The sequence below is a fragment of the Globicephala melas genome, chromosome 10 (genome assembly GCF_963455315.2).
Source record: "Globicephala melas chromosome 10, mGloMel1.2, whole genome shotgun sequence".
In the NCBI taxonomy this organism is placed as follows: domain Eukaryota; kingdom Metazoa; phylum Chordata; class Mammalia; order Artiodactyla; family Delphinidae; genus Globicephala; species Globicephala melas.
In genome coordinates this window covers 53,474,485-53,495,378 of record NC_083323.1, presented here as the reverse complement: position 1 = coordinate 53,495,378, position 20,894 = coordinate 53,474,485, and the positions used below count along the sequence as shown (strand labels likewise).

The window sequence follows — 20,894 nt, the reverse complement described above, 5'->3', positions numbered from 1 at the left end:
CTTACTTCAGTTAGTATGATAATCTCTAGGTCCATCCATGTAGCTACAAATGGCAATAGTTCATTCTTTTTTATGGCTGAGTAATATTCCATTGTATATATATATCACATATTCTTTATCCACTTGTAGGTCAACAGACATTTAGGTTGCTTCTGTGTCTTGGCTACTGTAAATAGTGCTGCTGTGAACCTTGGGGTAATGCTACACTCTCTTTACAATTCTATAAAAATTATCCTTAATTCCAGACTAAATCTTCAAACATTAGAAGAAAAGATAAATCTCAACTTTTCATTGCTTTTAGGAGCTGGTCTCTTATCTGACCACAGTTATCAGCTTTATCTCCATAACAGCTAACAGCAGTTTTGGGGTGTTGTTATTAAGATGGCATGGCTGTTTAGAAGAACTATTTCTTTGTTTTCAACTCCTTATCTTCTGGGCCAGAGCAACCATTGCTCTCACTTTTCTTATGCTGTCACTCACAGTGGCTAAGGCCGGTGGTTCCAGTTTTTATTTGACCTTCCTTCTCATTTTCAGGGAAGTCTCTTACCTATTTAAAGATGATTTGCTGAAACCAAATGAGCAGTCACAGAAATGTAAGAACCCACAGAACGTCCTCTTTCATTTGTAAAATCTGCATTCAAAGACAGAGGCTTTTAAAGAGAGGCTGTTATTTAAGTAAAGCAAATACATCTGTTTGTTTTCCAAGTAATATAAATCTCTCACTGGCCTATCATAATTGCAATGGATCTTCAAAATGCTAGGCAAAGGAAGAAATGGATGTCAGCAATAACCATTTGTATTAACATGTCATATTTCTTTCGATAAGTATATTAAAAACACAAAGATTAAGGGTATGGAGAAGTGGGGGAAAGTTTCATGTTAACTCTTTCCTGTGACTTCATAAAAAGAATTTTCACTTCAACAGATGTTTCTATAATCAGAGCTGAGATCTAATTTATTTTTGGAAAACAGAGAAAATGAAACTGTTATGAATAGTCTTATTTCAGGCAATCAAAGAGAGTGGAACAAGAAATCTAGTATTTGATTTGTTTTTCACAAGCATGGTTCAAAGAACATCTGTGCTTATGCCTCAAATCCTTCTGTATAGGACTCTCCCTTAGAAGTTTTAGTAAGAGCTGAGTTCATTGATCTGCAATTTGGTAAACTTGAGGTTTTTGAAGGGCAGCCAAAGTTTCACTTAGGTTTGAGAGAGTTGTTGAGAAATTGAGAACATCTATCTTGTTCCTGGAGAACTTAAGATACATTTTTATACTCCAGACATCATTGTGACTTGCAGACAAAAGCCAGGCAGCCTTATTGAGACACTGAGTTCTTTTTAAAGAAAAATTTCATTTAGTTTCTTAATGAGCATGTCTGTCTTTAGTGAAAGAAATAGGCCTAAAAATACAAGTGTTACTTCCCATGGGAATGTCTAAGTTTTAAATCTAGCTAAGGTTCAGGTCTTAGACATTCATTCATACAAGATTCACTCAAGATTTAAAAAAAATAGCTTTACAAATCCACCCAGCAATTAATCAACTGGAAAAATTAATCAACTGGAAAAATTCAGATATAATCTTGGTTATTTCAGAGTAGTTTCCAAATGTTAGAGCTTCCCATACATTTCAGATTAAATCATGATATTTTTCATAAAAGGTACATTAAATATCACATAAATGAAAGAATAGGGATAAATTAATTAGTACAAAGCCTGGCACAAAGGGCTCAATAAACACAGCTAGCAATTCAGTAGGGCAGTAGTGGTAGCAATAGCAGTAGTCATCTACCCTCTCCTCACCGAGCAGTTCATTTTACAGATGAGGCCCAGAAAAATTAAATTATTTGCCCAAGGTTACAAAGCTGGCTAGTGGCAGAGCTGAAATTGGAATGCAGGCCCCTTTACAAGTCTAATATTGTTTCCCCAAAACCTTGGGGGGAATAATTTTTTCAATTATAATGAGCTCTTTTGTCATATAAAAGATCCTTAGAGAGAAAGGCTAAACTTCATTTCTATCTTCCGGTGGCAAGCCTTCTCAGTTTCTATCCTGATTAACTTGTAATTTCAGAATGTGATGGGATTTTTCTCAGTCCTCACCTTCTTTTAACCTCTGCTATTTTTCACACCATCACTACACTGTCCTTTAGCCTGAGCCGACACCACAGTAAACCAACTCCTATCTCTCTATTTACTCCTTCTGGGTTTACTTTCTCCCTCCTTCCTCATGTACCCAAAGCATGGGAATCTCTAGAGCTGAACCCTTGAATCTGTTCTTTCTCCTTCAGAGATCACATGTATTCCCAAGGACTCTCTCTATGCAGCTAACTCTAAAACGTCTTCAGCCCTCATGTCTTCCTTGAAATCTAGCAGCAAATTTCCAGTTTCCTACTGGATGTTACTACCTAAATGTTCCAATATTATCTCAAAATTATTATGTCTGGAATCAAAATTATCATCTTCCCCCTTAAAGAAGCTCAAAATCTCCATTTTCAAAGTTTGTTAACAGTTCCATAATTCTTCCAGTCTTGAAATCATGAAGACATCGTTGAGTCTCCTCACCCTTCGGACATGATCGATCACAAATTCTATTATATCTTTTCTTTTTTCCTTCCTTTCCTTTCCCACTAATATCACATTAGTTTAGTTCCTCACCAGCAAGGCCAGAACTACTCTGAGAGCCTATTAACTGATGGCTCCGCCTTTACTCCTCACCATCTTACAAACTCCCTGAGGGTAATTTATCTTCCTGAGTCACATTCTATCATATTATTCCTCAGATCAAACCTGTCCAACCACTTCACTGCACCTACAAGATAGGATCTAAATGCTTTGGCTTTGCCATCAGAACTCTCTACCATCTTGCCCTGTTATCCACTATGTTCATTCAATTTCTCAGCAAAATACAAAGTTACATACCAAGTTTGTACGTTTAATGTTTCTCTTTGACATTACTCAGGCAATGAGAAAAGGTGTACAGTGTTCAGAATTAATGTGATGGTTTTTCTTTCTTATGAACAAAAATTAAATTTAAACAACCTAATACTTTTTTAGAATTGACATCACTCACTATTAACATTTTCCAAATGAAGTTTACCTTCTAGAAAGGTTTTATTATCATTGTCTTCCACAGGCAATTCAGGCTAAAATACAGTCTCAATAATAGTACTAAACAAAAGCAGGAAGTCTGTTTCATTTTTCTCCAACAAAATGTTAAGGAGGTCTGTCCAAAACTTACCGCTTAGGGAACCCAGAACTTAACATTTTGCCAGCTGGGCTGTTTTTTTTTTAATTGGTGGTTACTTAAGCTTACTACAGTCAGTCTCTCTCTTTCTTCCATATTATTAACAAACATTATCTGCATTCTGACTTCTCAGGATGTTCAGGGACTAGTATCATGAATGCTCTTTTGGGAAGGCTATTAGCTAAATCCCTCTGCAAAGAAATACACCTACAATAACAATTCTTTGATTTTTCTCATATTTTGTTTCTTTTTCTTTTATGTATCCCTCGTTCTTTAAAAAAAATTATCTAAGGCAAACTGAAGCTACACTGAAACATCACTTCTTAACTAACAAATTGACACAAATCAAAAAATCTGACAACATGTTCTTTTGGCAATTTGGTAGAACAATGTGCACTTTATACAATGCTGTGTTAACAGAAAATGGTAAAACCCTAAGGAGGGAAATTTGGCAAAATTACATGTGATTTTAGCCTATAAGCCATCAATTTCACTTCTAAGAATCTATCCCAAAGTAATACTGACAACACACAAAAGCCCATTTTTGTAGCACTATTTAATAATAGCAAAGGAATGGAAATAACTTATAAATGAATTAAACAGACTCTATTTTCTCTTTTTCAACCTTTGCTTCCTTTTCTTTTTTTCCTCTTCTCTTCTTCCCTTTCCCCTTTGTTTGCTACCTCCCCTTCACCTCCACCCCTGGACCTTAACAAACTACAAGGATTCCAAAATACCTCCTTAAGAACTGCTCTGACAATTGCCAGGAGGAGATTTACACCCATGATCCCAAACATGAGGCATGAAGAACCAAAACAACCTCCAACTGTCCCAACCACAAGTTCCCCAACAGTTAAGGTGAAGAAGCAAAATGGCCAAACCACCAAGACTACTCCTCACTTCTCACACTGTGAAATTCCAGGCCCAATACCACTCGAGGAATTATTTGGGTTTCAGGTACTTTCCAGTGAACATCAGCTAACTAAAGCTCATAATCTCTACCTGAATCATTTTAGCTATTATTTTCTTTGACAAACCCCAATGTCCATCTTTAGGAACTGACCAAATAAACTATATTACATCCACCAAATGAACACTATGCAAGTGTAAAAAGGGCTTAGGAATCTTTATATACTACAGTGGAATGATTTCCAGAAATACTAAGTGAAAAAAAAATCAGTGGAGTACAATATGCTGCCATTTACCTAAGGGTTTAGTATATAAATATATACATGCATTTAATTATTTTTAAAAATACATAAGAACCAAACATTTTTTAACAGTTACTTATATAGAGGGAGGGAGGGAAGTGGTTGAAGGGGACAGGGATAGAAACTAGATTTCTCTGAATATGCCTTGTGTGTTAGATACAAATATTTTACTTTTAAATTTTCAAAAGCAAGCTCTGAAAGCTAAAAGAAATATGAAACCAGTGAATCTATGTAGCATAAGCACAGAGAGAAACTATTAACTAACATTAGATGTTTTCAGTACTCATTCCTTGGTGATAGAGTTGGTATTGTCCTCCTGAGACTGCTGTGTGTATGCTGTCTGATGAAACAAATGAACAATTATATTGTTGTCATTGGTAAAAAGGCTTTCCACCATGGGATAAGACATAAAATCAAAGAAATTAAGTGAAAACTCTATAGTCCTAAACTTTAATTGGAGGTATTATGAATTTATAATAAAACATCATAAAAGTTAATATCTCCTAGTTCTGTACACCAGAAAGGCTTTGAAACAACATTCAACCCAATAGCAATGGGCAAGCCTAGTTCCCAGATCGTAGTTCTAAGTGCCATTTCCTAACAAAAAGAAGCAGGGCTTCTTGAGAAAATAGTTTATTCCAGGTTTGGAGAAGGAAAAGTATAAGACAAAGTTGAGACATCTTGTCACACTAAAAATAGGGTTGTTCAAAAACCTCATGAGAAAACTTGAAAAGGTTCTTACTGACCAAAGATAGGGCAATTTGAGCATTAATAAGTATAATATCTGCAATAGAATGAAACATATTAAATATAAGTTCATAATTATAATTTTTAAAAAGCTCAAGTCACCTTTGAAAGATGCTAAAAATATAACAATTATTTGAAAATTTGTAAATTAAAAAAAAAATCACACTTTTATCCTGCCTTTTCTACATATACCTCTGTGTGAGCAAATAGTTGAGGAGAAATTTCTCTTTATAGAAGTAGTATAGCCAATAAATTTAAAAGGAATAATTAAATTAGTAAATCACTACTTTGTAACCCTTCATAAATTAATAGATCTAGGCACTGAGCATCAGTGATATTAACATCAAGAAAGAGCGACAACCAGATATTATGTAGGTGTACAACACCGTGTGTGAAGTATTCTTGCCCAAAAAATATAAATTGAATATGACCATGCTTCTAGTTTGAATTACCAACTTACCAAAAATATAGGGAACAAATAAATGGGTTAAAAACATAGCAAGGATTCAACTGGCAAATCCAGACTATAGGAAATATACTGGACAAATGACCTGATTTCTTCCACTGATAAATTACAAGGAAGAAGAATAAAAGAGATGGAGAGGGAATGCAGGTTTAAAAATATGTGAGGCATCAATCATGAATGGATGGATTGCTTTGGATCCCAATTCAAACAAACTCTATGTATATCCTGATCCAAGATATCTGTTTATATTCTTTTAAGATCCTGATCTTAGAAGTTCCCATCGCAAGAAATTCCAACACTGACTGCTGGATATTTGGTAATATTTAGGAATTAATGTTAAATTTTTAGGTGTGATGATATCATTGTGATTAATTTTTGGACATATAACACTATTAGTTAATGTGTATATCACAGTGATTTGATATGTGTATATATTGTGAAATGATCACCACAATAAGATAATATCCATCATCTCACGTAGTTACATATTCTTTTTTCTTGTGATGAGAGCACTTAAGATTTACTCTCTTAGCAGCTTTCAATATACAATGCAGTCAGCATGCTATACATTACATCCCCAGAACTTACTTACCTTATAACTAGAAGTTTATACCTTTTGACTCCCTTCACCCATTTCCCCCACTCCCTCCCTCTGGCAACCACCAATCTGTTCTCTGTTTCTATACATTTGTTTTTGTTTTTTTTTTTTTTCAAATACAATTGAAATCATACTGCGTCTGTCTTTCTCTGTCTGACTTATTTCATTTAGCATAATGCCCTTGAGGTCCATCCATGTTGTCACCAATGGCAAAATTTCATTCTTTTTTTATGGCTAAAGAATATTCCATTGTATAAATATACCACATTTTCTTTATCCATTTATCCATCAATAGACCCTTAGGTTGTTGCCATGGCTATTACAAATAATGATGCAATGAGCATGGGGTGCAGATATCTCTTTGAGATAGTGATTTTGGTTTCTTTGGATATATATCCAGAAATGGAATTGCTGGATCATATGGTAGCTCTATGCTTATTTTTTTGAGAAACCTCCATATGGTTTTCATAGTGGCTGTACCAATTTACATTCCCACCAATAGTGTACAAAGGTTCCCTTTTCTCCACATCCTTACCAACACTTATTTCTTCTCTTTCTAATGATACCCAATCTGATAATATGAGGTAGTATCTCATTGAGGTTTTGACTGCATTTCTCCAATAATTAGTGATGTTGAGAACCTTTTCCTGTACCTGTTGACCACTTGTATGTCTTCTTTGGAAAAATGTCTATCCAGTTCTTCACCCATTATTTAATTGGATTGTTTGGTTTTTTACTATTGAATTGTAGGAGTTATTTATACACATACACATATATGTATATGTATGCATACATATTTATATATTTAAATACATACATTTATATGTGTATATACACATATTACATATATACATTTATATACAGCATATAATGTCTTATACACAGTATAGAACATCTTGCATACTATAATACAATGATGAAACATTAAGGAAGACACAAATAAATGGAAAGACACTCTATGCTCATGGATCAGAAGAATTAATATTGTTTAAATGTCCATACTACCCAAAGAAGTCTACAGATTTAATGCAATCCCTATCAAAATTCCAATGGCGTTTTTCACAGAAATAGAACACACAATGCTAAAATTTGTATGGAACCACAAAAGACCCAAAAAACCAAAGCAACCTGGAGAAAGAAGAACAAAGATGGAGTCATCATGTGTCTTGATTTCAAACTATATTACAAAGCTACAGTAATCAAAACAGTTTGGTATTGGCATAAAAACAGACACATAGATCAATAGAATAGAATAGAAAGCCCAGAAATATATCCATACATATACAGTCAATTAATTTATGACAAAAGAGCCAAGAATATGCAGTGAGGAAATAAATGGTGTTGGGAAAACTGGACAGCCATATACAAAAGAATGAAACTGGACCACTATCTTACACCAGACACAAAATCAACTCAAAATGAATTAAAGACCTGAACATAGGACCTGAAGCCATAAAACTTCTAGAAGAAAACACAGTGGGTAAGCTTACTGACTTCAGTCTCGACAATGAATTTTTGGGTTTGACAATTAAAGCAAAAATAAACTAGTGGCACTACATTAAATTAAAAAGCTTCTGTTTAGTTTTTTGAAAAAATAAAAAGGCAACCCATGGAACAGGAGAAAATATTTGCAAATCATATATCTGATAAAGGGTTAATATTCAAAATATATAAAAAAATTTTTAATTCATTATCTTTTAGAGAAATACTGAAATATTTTCAGAAGAAATGATAGCTATCTTGGACATTCTAATCCAGGGTAGAGGAATGAATGGAGGTATAGATGAACAAAAACAGCCATAAATTGGTTTTTGTGGAAGCTGGGTGATTTGGCCAATATCATACACCTAGTAAGCAACATAACTCTTATCTTAGTTGTATGATGCCAAAGTCTGTGATCTATCTGGTCACTGAGATTCTCTCAAATGCACCACACAGATGCCTGCACATGACCATTTGTAAATTGATGACTACCTACATTACCTAGCTTTTCAGGGTTCTCCATGACTTAATTATGCATTTAGTGAGAGTTTTATAAGTGTGTACCTATTATAACAAAAAGTGAGGCCAACTAGAAGAGTGGTAAATTAGACTTAGAAAAAAAGCACAACAGATGTTTTAAACTAAGTAACAGGTCTTTTTAATTAGTGTTTTTGTTAATATATTCTATTCATAACTGATAGCACCTAAATAATAGAAATGAGCCTGAGATGCATAACAGAAACGAGTTTACAGTATAAGCACAAATCTAAAAATTCAATTAAGATTCTAAGAGAATTCCCTTATTGTATAGCTTCCAAGTTCTTTACAAGCAGCATAACTGTCTTGTTTGTCTTTTTGTGCCAGTGATTTATGAAAGGTAGAAGAGAATATTGCAGTCCCAAGGACCCTAAGGCAAGACTTAATAGCACCCTTGAGCCTAAAATAATTGATACCCTTTTTTTAAATGCCAAACAAAGGAAACTATATGTCAAAGAACAGTGTTATCATCATCATAATAGTAAGTAAAGGTACTTTTAAAGCCAAGTAAATCAGATAATAGGTCACAGCATCACACTGGGTGAGTACTTTAGACAAATCTCTTTGAGGAAAGAAATCTCCTAGTGATATAGCGAGTACAAAGATGCACCTTCTCTTGAAATGTTGCCAAAACATGAAAGAAATACTAGTTTTGAAATTTGTCCAACTTGTACATCAAGTCAGCCAGGTTCCTGAGATAGATAACTCTGCTTTTATGTTCTTCAATTTCCACATTTGCTCTACCAGAATAATGTACTTGTTTATTACTTCTGTAGTATTTACTCAATAGGGACCACCAAGAGCTATAAACCCCAACTGCAATATGGGCTTTATCAGATAGCAGACTAGTTTGGCTATTGGCCTATTGTTACAGCCCTACCCATCAACATTTTGTATCCACAATTTTTAAAAGTATGTTTATTCTTACTTTTATATTCAGGCTGCTATAGATTGATTCTTGATTGACCTCTATTTTGAAAACAATAAGTAGTTTGCATCCTAGCAACATTATATTATTCACTTTGCTATGACCCATCACACTTAAGGTATCACATGATCTCTCTGATTACACACTGTATTATTGCTGTTATGATTATTTTAGTATTAATTACTGTTATTATTGCTTTATTATTAACCATCACCTTGTTACTGATAACTGATTTGTGCAGATGAGCTATACAGTATTTGAAAAGAGAACATAAGTAAGCAAATCCTTAATACACAATTCTTCAGCTCTGCTTTGCTAAAATTTTACATTACAGAACAATTCCAGATTCTGAAATATAGTCCCTGAACTTTGATGGTATTGAAAGAAAACTACAGCTGTGACTAGAACAAAGTTTGAATGATAAGAAGAAACTTCTGCTGCATGACATTCCGTTTATAATAAATCATTGGGAACAGACACTCCCCAAAACAAGAATTTCACCAGAGGCTTCAAAGGACCTCTTTTATTCCCTTTTGGTGTGCTGCATACTGATAATACTGAGAAAGTAAGAATAAATACATTTCGGGGCTTCCCTGGTGGCGCAGTGGTTAAGAATCTGCCTGCCAATGCAGGGGACATGGGTTCAAGCCCTGATCCAGGAAAATCCCACATGCCACGGAGCAACTAAGCCCGTGCGCCACAACTACTGAGCCTGCACTCTAGAGTCCGTGAACCACAACTACTGAGCCCATGTGCCACAACTACTAAAGCCCGCGTGCCTACAGCCCGTGCTCTGCAAGAAGAGAAGCCTCTGCAATGAGAAGCCTGCAAACCACAATGAAGAGTAGCCCCCGCTCGCCCCAACTAGAGAAAGCCCGTGCACAGCAACCAAGACCCAATGCAGCCAAAAATAAATAAAATTTATTTTTAAGAATAAATATATTTAATCTATTATTATATTAAGAAACTGGCTACAGATCCACACCTATTATTTTTAAAAATTCATGGAGGATTAGGAGGATAGAGTATAACTATATTGTCTCTCATATATATATATTTTTTAAACGTTACTGGAAACCTATCAGAGCAAATCATCATAAAATCTTTATCAAAAAGAAAAACAGCATAGATCATGTAGTAAGGCCATTCTTTAAAAAAGAAAACATTTCAGGGTTTCCCTGTCTGTCCAATGGTTAAGACTCCGTGCTTCCACTGCAGGGGCATGGGTTCAATCCCTCGTTAGGGACATAGGATCCTGCATGCCACATGGTATGGCCAAAAAAAAAAAAGAAAAGAAAGAAAACATTTCAGACAAATTTAACATTTTTATTTAACAAAATTATAAGTTTAGGAGATAAAAAACAAGGATGCTTTCCTTCCTTCCTCCCTCTCTCCCTTCCTTCTCCAGCAAACATTTATTAAGGGACAACAAAATGCCAGGAAATAAGCAAAGGACAGCCCCTGCCTTCAAGAATCACATAATCTAGTGTTTAAGGCAAACAAATAATTTCATCAAAATAAGGTGGAGGCATTAAGGGATGGAAATCAAAGTTGTGAGTGCTTAAAAGAGGGCCCCAATAGTTCCATCTAAATAGAAGACTCTCTTGACATGACTTCAGTGATATATTCATCAGTATACCAAAAAGTATTTCCAAGATCATGTAACTACAAGAATTCAGCAAGAAAAATGAAGCATTACAGGAATTAATCTTGGATCCAGAGTGGTTTAAATGGTTTTCCACAGCCTCCATAATGGCCCAGACAGCACGCTTCATAACACTGTGAGCAGCTATGTCAAAAGCTCTTTCAAGGCAAGGGCTGACTTCTCCCTCTTTTACTGCATATAATACTCAGAAAAAACACAGAGTAGGTGCTTAATACATATTAATTTCACACTCAAAGCTAGATGAACATGCACAGTGTTTTCATATATAAAGATGAAATTAAAATGTCAGTGACCTTGGTTAATTGAAAATAATCAACAGAAAACAAATAAAGGCTAGAGCAAGGCTTTGCCTTTGAATTCAAATAATCTGGGTCCAAATTTGAGTTCAGTCACCTAATAAGCTTAGTGGCCTTCAGCAGGGCTACTCTTTAATCTCTTTGACAATCAACTATTTAGCCATAAAATGAGGATGAGGATATCGATACTAATCCCTGGGGCCCTTAGGTCATTCTGAGGAATAAATAAACTAACATATATAAAGGTCCCTAACTCAGGGCATCGCCCAATGTAAAGTACTCAATAAATGTTAGTCTCATGTCTTCGCTACATACATGGAAAAAGTGAGGTTTCCTAACTAGAAAAGACCTTAAAGGGTCTCTTCCTCAATTTCCCTTTAAGACATTCTGAACTTAGTGAAAAAGGTGATTCCACAACCGTCCTTATCAAATGGTTTAATCTCCTTTAGGAGCAGAAGAAACTGGTCTCAGTATCAAGCATAAACTTCATCCATTCATTTATTTGACTATTATTAAGTACCTACCACACACAATGGACTTCGTTCCAGACCAGTATTTTCTAAACCTGTGTCTGAGTTTCTGATCTGGATAACCTGGTGAATGATAAGTGTCCATAACCTCCACTATTGGAAATTCACCACTTTCTGAGACAACTTTAAGTCTTTACTCAGATTTAAATATTTGGTAACAAAGGAAAACATAGAAGAGTTTTGAGAGAGTATAGAATGAGTTCAATCGGAGACATCCAGATGGAGAGGCCTAGTATACACTGGATTTTCAGACTGAAAAATTCTTGCTATGAACCTCAGATTTGGAAATCATGAACACATTGGCACTAGTTAAGTGATCAGAGTAAATAAGATCACCACGGAAATGTAAATACATAGATGTGCCAAGGACAGAATACTAGGGAACATCATATTTCAAGGAAATACTGAGGAAGAGGAGCCAGCAAAAGAGGTTCTAAAGAATGATCATGGGACTACGACCTTCAGGATGGCGGAAGAGTAAGACGTGGAGATCACCTTCCTCCCCACAAACACATCAGAAATACATCTACATGAGGAACAACTCCTACAGAACATCCACTGAACGCTGGCAGAAGACCTCAGACTTCCCAAAAGGCAAGAAACCCCCCACGTACCTGGGTGGGGCAAAAGAAAAAAGGAAAAACAGAGACAAAAGGATAGGGATGGGACCTGCACCAGTGGGAGGGAGCTGTGAAGGAGGAAAGGTTTCCACACACTAGGAAGCCCCTTCGCAGGTGGAGACGGGGGTGGGGGTAACAGGGGGAAGCTTTGGAGCCACGGAGGAGAGCGCAGCCACAGGGGTGCACAGAGGATCAGTGCCGACCAGCACTCACCAGCCCGAGAGGCTTGTCTGCTCACCCACTGGGGCGGGCGGGGCTGGGAGCTGAGGCTCGGGCTTCCGTCGGACACCAGGGAGAGGGCTGGCGGTGTGAACACAGCCTGAACCCCCGGGGGCTAGTGCGCCACAGCTAGCCGGGAGGAGTCCGGGAAAAGGTCTGGAGCTGCCGAAGAGGCAAGAGACCATTGTTTTGGGGTGTGCGAGGAGAGAGGATTCAGGGCACCGCCTAAACGAGCTCCAGAGATGGGCGCGAGCCACGGCTATCAGCGCAGACCCCAGAGACGGGCATGAGATGCTAAGGCTGCTGCTGCCGCCACCAAGAAAGCTGTGTGCAAGCACAGGTCACTATCCCCACCTCCCCTCCCGGGAGCCTGTGCAGCCCGCCACTGCCAGGGTCCCATGATCCAGAGACAACCTCCCCGGGAGAACGCACGGCGCGCCTCAGGCCGGTGCAATGTCACGCCGGCCTCTGCCACCGCAGGCTCGCCCCACACTCTGTACCCCTCCCTCCCCCGGCCTGAGTGAGCCAGAGCCCCCTAATCAGCTGCTTCTTTAACCCCGTCCCGTCTGAGGTAAGAACAGACACCCTAAGGCGACCTACACGCAGAGGCGGGGCCAAATCCAAAGCTGAACCCCAGGAGCTGTGCGAACAAAGAGACAGGGAAATTCCTCCCAGCAGCCTCAGGAGCAGCAGATTAAATCTCCACAATCAACTTGATGAACCCTGCACCTGCAGAATACCTGAAAAGACAATGGACCATTCCAAATTGAGCCCGTGACACTGGGAACAACGATGTATTTTTTTTTCCTTTTTCTCTTTTTGTGAGTGTGTATGTGTACGCTTCTTGGTGTGATTTGCCTGTATAGCTTTGCTTTTACCATTTGTCCTAGGGACAGACAGGGTTCTGTCTGTCCATTTTTTGTGTTTCTTTTTAGTATAGTTTTTAGCACTTCTTATCATTGGTGGATTTGTTTTTTAGTTTGGTTGCTCTCTTCTTTCTAACTTTTTTCTTCTTTTTTTATTGCTTTTTATTTTTTTACCTTTAATAATTACCTTTTATTTTAATAACTTTATATTATTATATTTTATTTTATTTTTTCTTTCTTTCTCCTTTCTTCCTTTTTTTCTCCCTTTCCTTCTGAGCCGTGTGGCTGACAAGGTCTTGGTGCTCCGGCTGGGTGTTGGACCTGTGCCTCTGAGGTGGGAGAGCCAAGTTCAGGACATTGGTCCATGAGAACCTCCCAGCTCCATGAAATAGCAGACAGCAAAAGCTCTCCCACAGATCTCCACCTCAGCACTAAGACCCAGCTCCACTCAACAACCAGCAAGCTACAGAGCTGGACACCCTAAGCCAAACAACTAGCAAGACAGGAACACAACCCCACCCATTAGCAGAGAGGCTGCCAAAAATCATAATAAGGTCACAGACACCTCAAAACACACCACCAGACACAGTTCTGCCCACCAGAAAGACAAGATCCAGCCTCATCCACCAGAACACAGCTACCAGTCCCCTCCAACAGGAAGCCTACACAACCCACTGAACCTACCTTACCCACCGGGGGCAGACACCAAAAACAATGGGAACTATGAACCTGCAGCCAGCAAAAAGGAGACCCCAAATACAGTAAGTTAAGCAAAATGAGAAGACAGAGAAACACACAGCAGATGAAGGAGCAAGGGAAAAAACCCACCAGACCAAACAAATGAAGAGGAAATAGGCAGTCTACCTGGAAAAGAATTCAGAGTAATGAGAGTAAAGATGATCCAAAATCTTGTAAACAGAATGGAGAAAATACAAGAAACGTTTAACAAGGATATAGAAGAACTAAAGATCAAACAAACAATGATGAACAACACAATAAATGAAATTAAAACTTCTCTAGAAGGAATCAATAGCACAATAACTAAGGCAGAAGAATGGATAAGTGACCTGGAAGATAAAATAGTGGAAATAACTACCACAGACCAGAATAAAGAAAAAAGAATGAAAAGAATTGAGGACAGTCTCAGAGACCTCTGGGAAAACATTAAATGCACCAATATTTGAATTATAAGGGTCCCAGAAGAAGAGAAAAAGAAAAGGACTGAGAAAATATTTGAAGAGATTATGGTTGAAAACTTCCCTAATATGGGAAAGGAAATAGTTAATCAAGTGCAGGAAGCACAGAGAGTCCCATACAGGATAAATCCAAGGAGAAACACGCCAAGACACATATTAATCGAACTGTCAAAAATTAAGTACAAAGAAAAAATATTAAAAGCAGCAAGGGAAAAACAACAAATAACACACAAGAAAATCCCCATAAGCTTAACAGCTGATCTTTCAGCAGAAACTCTGTAAGCCAGAAGAAAGGAACACTCCCAAACTCATTCTACAAGGCCACCACCCTGATACCAAAACCAGACAAAGGTGTCACAAAGAAAGAAAACAACAGGCCAATATCACTGACGAACATAGATGCAAAAATACTCAGCAAAATACTAGCAAACAGAATCCAACAGCACATTAAAAGGATCATACACCTTGATCAAGTGGAGTTTATTCCAGGAACGCAAGGATTCTTCAATATATGCCAACTGATCAATGCGACACACCATATTAACAAATTGAAGGAGAAAAACCATATGATCATCTTAATAGATGCAGAGAAAGCTTTTGACAAAATTCAACACCCAGTTATGATAAAAACCCTCCAGAAAGTAGGCATAGACGGAACTTGCGTCAACATAATAAAGGCCATATAGGACAAACCCACAGCAAACATCATTCTCAATGGTGAAAAACTGAAAGCATTTCATCTAAGATCAGGAACAAGACAAGGATTTCCACTCTCACCACTATTATTCAACATAGTTTTGGAATTTTTAGTTACAGCAATCAGAGAAGAAAAAGAAAGAAAACGAATCCAAATCGGAAAAGAAGTAGAGCTGTCACTGTTTGCAGATGACATGAGGCTATACATAGAGAAGCCTAAAGATGCTATCAGAAAACTACTAGAGCTAATCAGTGAATGTGGCAAAGTTGCAGGATACAAAATTAACGCACAGAAATCACTTGCATTCCTATACACTAATGATGAAAAATCTGAAAGAGAAATTAAGGAAACACTCCCATTTACCACTGCAACAAATAGAATAAAATACCTAGGAATAAACCTACCTAAGGCAACAGAAGACTTGTATGCAGAAAACTATAAGACACTGATGAAAGAAATTAGAGATGATACAAACAGATGGAGAGATATACCATGTTCTTGGATTGGAAGAATCAACATTGTGAAAATGGCTATACTACCCAAAACAATCTACAGATTCACTGCAATCCCTATCAAATTACCAATGGCATGTTTTACAGAACTAGAACAAAAAATCTTAAAATTTGTATGGAGACACAAAAGACCCCAAATAGTCAAAGCAGTCTTGAGGGAAAAAAACAGAGCTGGAGGAATCAGGCCCCCAGACTTCCTACTGTACTACAAAGCTACAGTCATCAAGACAGTACGGTACTGGCACAAAAACAGAAGTATAGGTCAATGCAACAGGATAGAAAGCCAAGAGATAAACCCACACACATATGGTCACCTTATTTTTGATAAAGGATGCAAGAATATACAATGGAGAAAAGATAGCCTCTTCAGTAAGTGGTGCTGGGAAAACTGGACAGCTACATGTAAAAGAATGAAATTATAACACTCCCTAAAACCATACACAAAAATAAACTCAAAATGGATTACAGACCTAAATGTAAGTCCAGAAAGTATAAAACTCTTAGAGGAAAACATAGGCAGAACACTCTATGACATAAATCACAGCAAGATCCTTTTTGACCACCTCCTAGAGAAATGGAAATAAAAACAAAAATAAACAAATGGGACCTAATGAAACTTAAAAGCTTTTGCACAGCAAAAGAAGACATAAACAAGATGAAAAGACAACCCTCAGAATGGGAGAAAATATTTGCAAATGAAGCAACTGACAAAGGATTAATCTCCAAAATTTACAAGCAGCTCATGCAGCTCAATATCAAAAAAACAAACAACCCAATCCAAAAATGGGCAGAAGACCTAAATAGACATTCCTCCAAAGAAGATATACAGATTGCCAATAAACACATGAAAGGATGCTCAACATCACTAATCATTAGAGAAATGCAAATCAAAACTACAATGAGGTATCACCTCACACCACTCAGAATGGCCATCATCAAAAAATCTACAAACAATAAATGCTGGAGAGGGTGTGGAGAAAAGGGAACCCTCTTGCACTTTTGATGGGAATGTATATTGACACAGCCACTATGGAGAACAGTATGGAGGTTCCTTAAAAAACTAAAAATAGAACTACCATATGACCCAGCAATCCCACTACTGGGCATATACCCTGAGAAAACCATAATTCAAAAAGAGTCATGTACCACAACGTTCACTGCAGCTCTATTTACAATAGCCAGGATATGGAACCAACCTAAGTGTCCATCAACAGATGAATGGATAAAGAAGATGTGACACATATTTACAATGGAATATTACTCAGCCATAAAAAGAAACAAAATTGAGCTATCTGTAGTGAGGTGGATGGACCTAGGGTCTGTCATACAGAGTGAAGTAAGTCAGATAAAAACAAATACCATATGCTAACACATATATATGGAATCTAAAAAAGAAAACAAAAAAAATGGTTCTAAAGAACCTAGGCGCAGGAGAGGAATAAAAACGCAAAAGTAGAGAATGGACTTGAGGACACGGGGAGGGGGAAGGGTAAGCTGGGACGAAGTGAGAGAGTTGCAATGACCTTATATATACCACCAAATGTAAAATAGATAGCTAGTGGGAAGCAGCCGCATAGCACAGGGAGATCAGCTCGGTGCTTTGTGATCACCTAGAGGGGTGGGATAGGGAGGGTGGGAGGTAGACACAAGAGGGAGGAGATATGGGGATATATGCATATGCATAGCTGATTCAGTTCGTTATACAGCAGAAAATAACACACCATTGTAAAGCAATTATACTCCAATAAAGATGTTAAAAAAAAAAAGAATGATCATAGAAGTAGGAAGAGAGCCACAAATATTGTTCAATCAGCCTGTGGTGGGTGGGAAGTTGAGTTGGAAAAGAAGGTAATGGTCATCTAAATCAAATGTCAGAGAAATCAAATAAAATGAATCCTAAATAAAATCCACTGGGTCAAAAATTGAATTTTCCCATAAAGAAGTTCAAAGAAAACTAACTTAATAAAAGGTCCATCTACCATTTGAATGCCTCCAAAATAATGCTGTCCTGGAATCTGTCCAGTTGCACTTTCATGAACACCCCAATGTTAGAAATTTGCCACTTTCTAAATCTCTTAATTTTTAGACAGCTCTAAATATTACAAATTTTTTCTCCTTTTGAATCAAAATCTTCCTCCTTATATGTCTTTCCACTGATACAACACTATTTTCTAAATATTTGAAGATACAGCCTTACCCTGAATGGCAAATATATTTGTGTGTATATGTATATATATACATAACATGTTTGTGTATTGGCTATCTCTCCTACTAGATTATAAACTCCAAGAAGTAAGGAAACTCTCTGCTTTACTAAGTATCTGCAGCACATAGCACAGTGCCTGACACATAGCAGTTTAATCACATAAACAATGATTAAATGAATACCTATATTGACAAATAGTGTATTAAACTCTAGAATAAATTACTGAATGAAATTTTAGCATTCTTTTCTCTGTAGATTTTTTTTCCTTAATTGGATCAAGGTTATGTGATCAATGTTCACATAACTTTCTAAATCAGTGTAAGAGAGACAGATTAGGTGCCCTCTGAAATGCCCTTTCAGAATTTTGATTCTATAAAAGCTGACAAAGATTATCTGTAGTGGAAACATAGCATTGGGAAATCAGAAAAAAGAGGTTCCAGACCTGGGTCTGCCACTATTTCTGTGCTCTTCAGCAAATCTAGCTGCTTCTCTGGTCCTTGAGAACTCATTTATATAAAGTGAGGCTTTTGGATTCTACTATATATACTCCAAGGTTTTTTCCTGATTTAAAACTATAAGATTATGGCAGGGGGAGGGGTTGAATCAGGTGTAAATGTTATAATAAAATGAGAAAATATATAAAAATAGAAAAATACTTGAAATGCCTACTCATTGCTCTGATTATATCATTTCTTTAAACTTCACATTTTTCTTCCTTTCTAAAGTTATTGTGTATCTACAATAAACTCCTTTTATACCACATTTTTTAACTTTGCCATATCCCCAGTCATTTGAAATAAAACTGCCCTGTCATCTTCAACAAAGTGGCTCTTCAAATGAAAGTACATTGTTGTTTGTTATGATTTTAAATCTTATCTTTCACAAGAGGCCTTTCTCTTAGTATAACAAAACTTTCTAGCTGGGGCTTTTTATAGTTTTAGAGTGCAATCTATAATGATACTTAAATTATTGATAATTAAGATAAATTATCACCAACTACTAATCCATTCTAGAAGCAATAATTATATCAATAATTCAGACTAAGAAACTGAAGTAAACAAAGAGCATATAAAACATTATATATATATATTCTGAATATATATATACATATATATGCTTACTTTGCATGATACCTCTCATTTAAAAAATAAAAAAGATTCAATATGTTCCCATCCCTTTCCAACACTGAGTTTTAAAGACAGATTCAAAAGAAAATATAATGTAGCTATTGCATAATACAGTACTCCTCCTTTGATTTGGTCATCATATTAAACACATCCGTAACCATCAAGAATAGGAACCTACTATTCATATGACCATAGAATGTCTGCTGCCTGTATTATCATATTATTAGGAAAAAAGTCCATTTACAGATATATTTTCTGTTTTACTCAAAAAGGGATTATCTGAATTCTTCCAATACAATTAATGTTTTCATGAAGCTTTGTCATTAATCAGAAATTTAGAAGAATGCATTGTTCAATACTCACCAAGCATTTAACATCTAATTAGTCTCATACTGCTGTTCTACAGAGGCAACTGAGCTCTACATCCGGGACTGCTGCATAGGCTATTTCCACCCTACCCTTAAGAAACACATTTTCTTACATAGCAAAGAGCGAAGAGAGATTTTTCTAAGATAAATATAATAGAATGTTCCAGCCTGAATTTGAATTCCAGAAAAAGACACACTTTAGCTCACATTTGTTTAGAAGTTAGAGTTTTTGTCAATTCAAAGGTACAAATATAGGAGTATGTGAATGAATTTTTCAAATTTTCTTGAATGCTAGATCTTTATCTCATTACTTAATATAATTTCTTATCAAATGGAATTAGAGAATCATAGAAGGCTACATATGGGAAATCTGAGAGATATTCAAAGAATGCTATGGACGTTACAGTGTAATTTTAATGATACTATTCTAAACTTAGAGAGGTAGAACCTACTTAGGTCGTCTAGATAGAAATAATTTGAAACAAGACAATTCTTTAACCAGCAGTCTGTTAAGCAGAATGAGTCTACTATTCTAACAAGTATGACTGAGATGCAGTACTATATGGTTAAAAACTCAGCTCTGAAGCTAGGGTGTATGATTCAAGACTTGTCTGATTCTTAAAAGCTATACAGCCTTGGTCAAGTCACTTATTTATAAAATAGGGATAACAGTAGCACCTTCTTCTGGAATTACTGTGTATACTAGATGAGAGGATTCATGTAAAGTGTTTGGCACAGTGCCTGGAACATCGTGAATGCTCAACTTTTTAATTTTTCAAATGTCTACAGATCTCCACAAAGAGTAAAGACCACAGGGGAAAGTCTCTATCCCCTCACAGTGTGCTTGTCCATGACAGCTCTGCAGGGGCACAGCCTTAATACAATGATCTCCAGGGTTAGCAGAGGGGAAAATACAAATAAGAAACGCCAGGCATCCTCCCCACTTTCCTCCATTGCTCTCTCTTCCTGCTATCATCAGCTTCTCTACACAGCAGATCATTACAGGAAAGGTTTATGAGGCCAAGTTGCAGCGAGCTGAACAAAAGCCCGAAGAGAGAACAACAGAGAGAAAGGTGAGTCTTCTTTCTGATATTAGAAAGAGCTGAGATTCTTTTATATATGTTATTGCTCCCCAGGGCTCTCTCCTTGGTGTTTATACAACAGTCTTCCTGGAGATCTCCTCTAGTTAGGTTTCAACAGCAACATATACACTGATGACTCCCAAATCTCTATGTCTAAACCGTAATTCTATCCTGAACACCCAACCCAAATTTACCACTACTTATTTAGACTTCCTCTTGAGTATCCCAAGGGCACCTCAAACTCAGAATACGTAAAATTAAACCAACTATCTTCATCTAAATAGACTAGAGTAGCTTTGGG

General features: G+C 36.8%; 1 protein-coding gene across 3 annotated transcripts in view; it reads right to left on the bottom strand.

Annotated features, from left to right (window-relative positions):
• The window catches only part of TAFA2 (TAFA chemokine like family member 2), a 551,710-nt gene that overhangs the window by 517,012 nt on the left and 13,804 nt on the right, over positions 1–20,894 (bottom strand). The window lies entirely within an intron of this gene.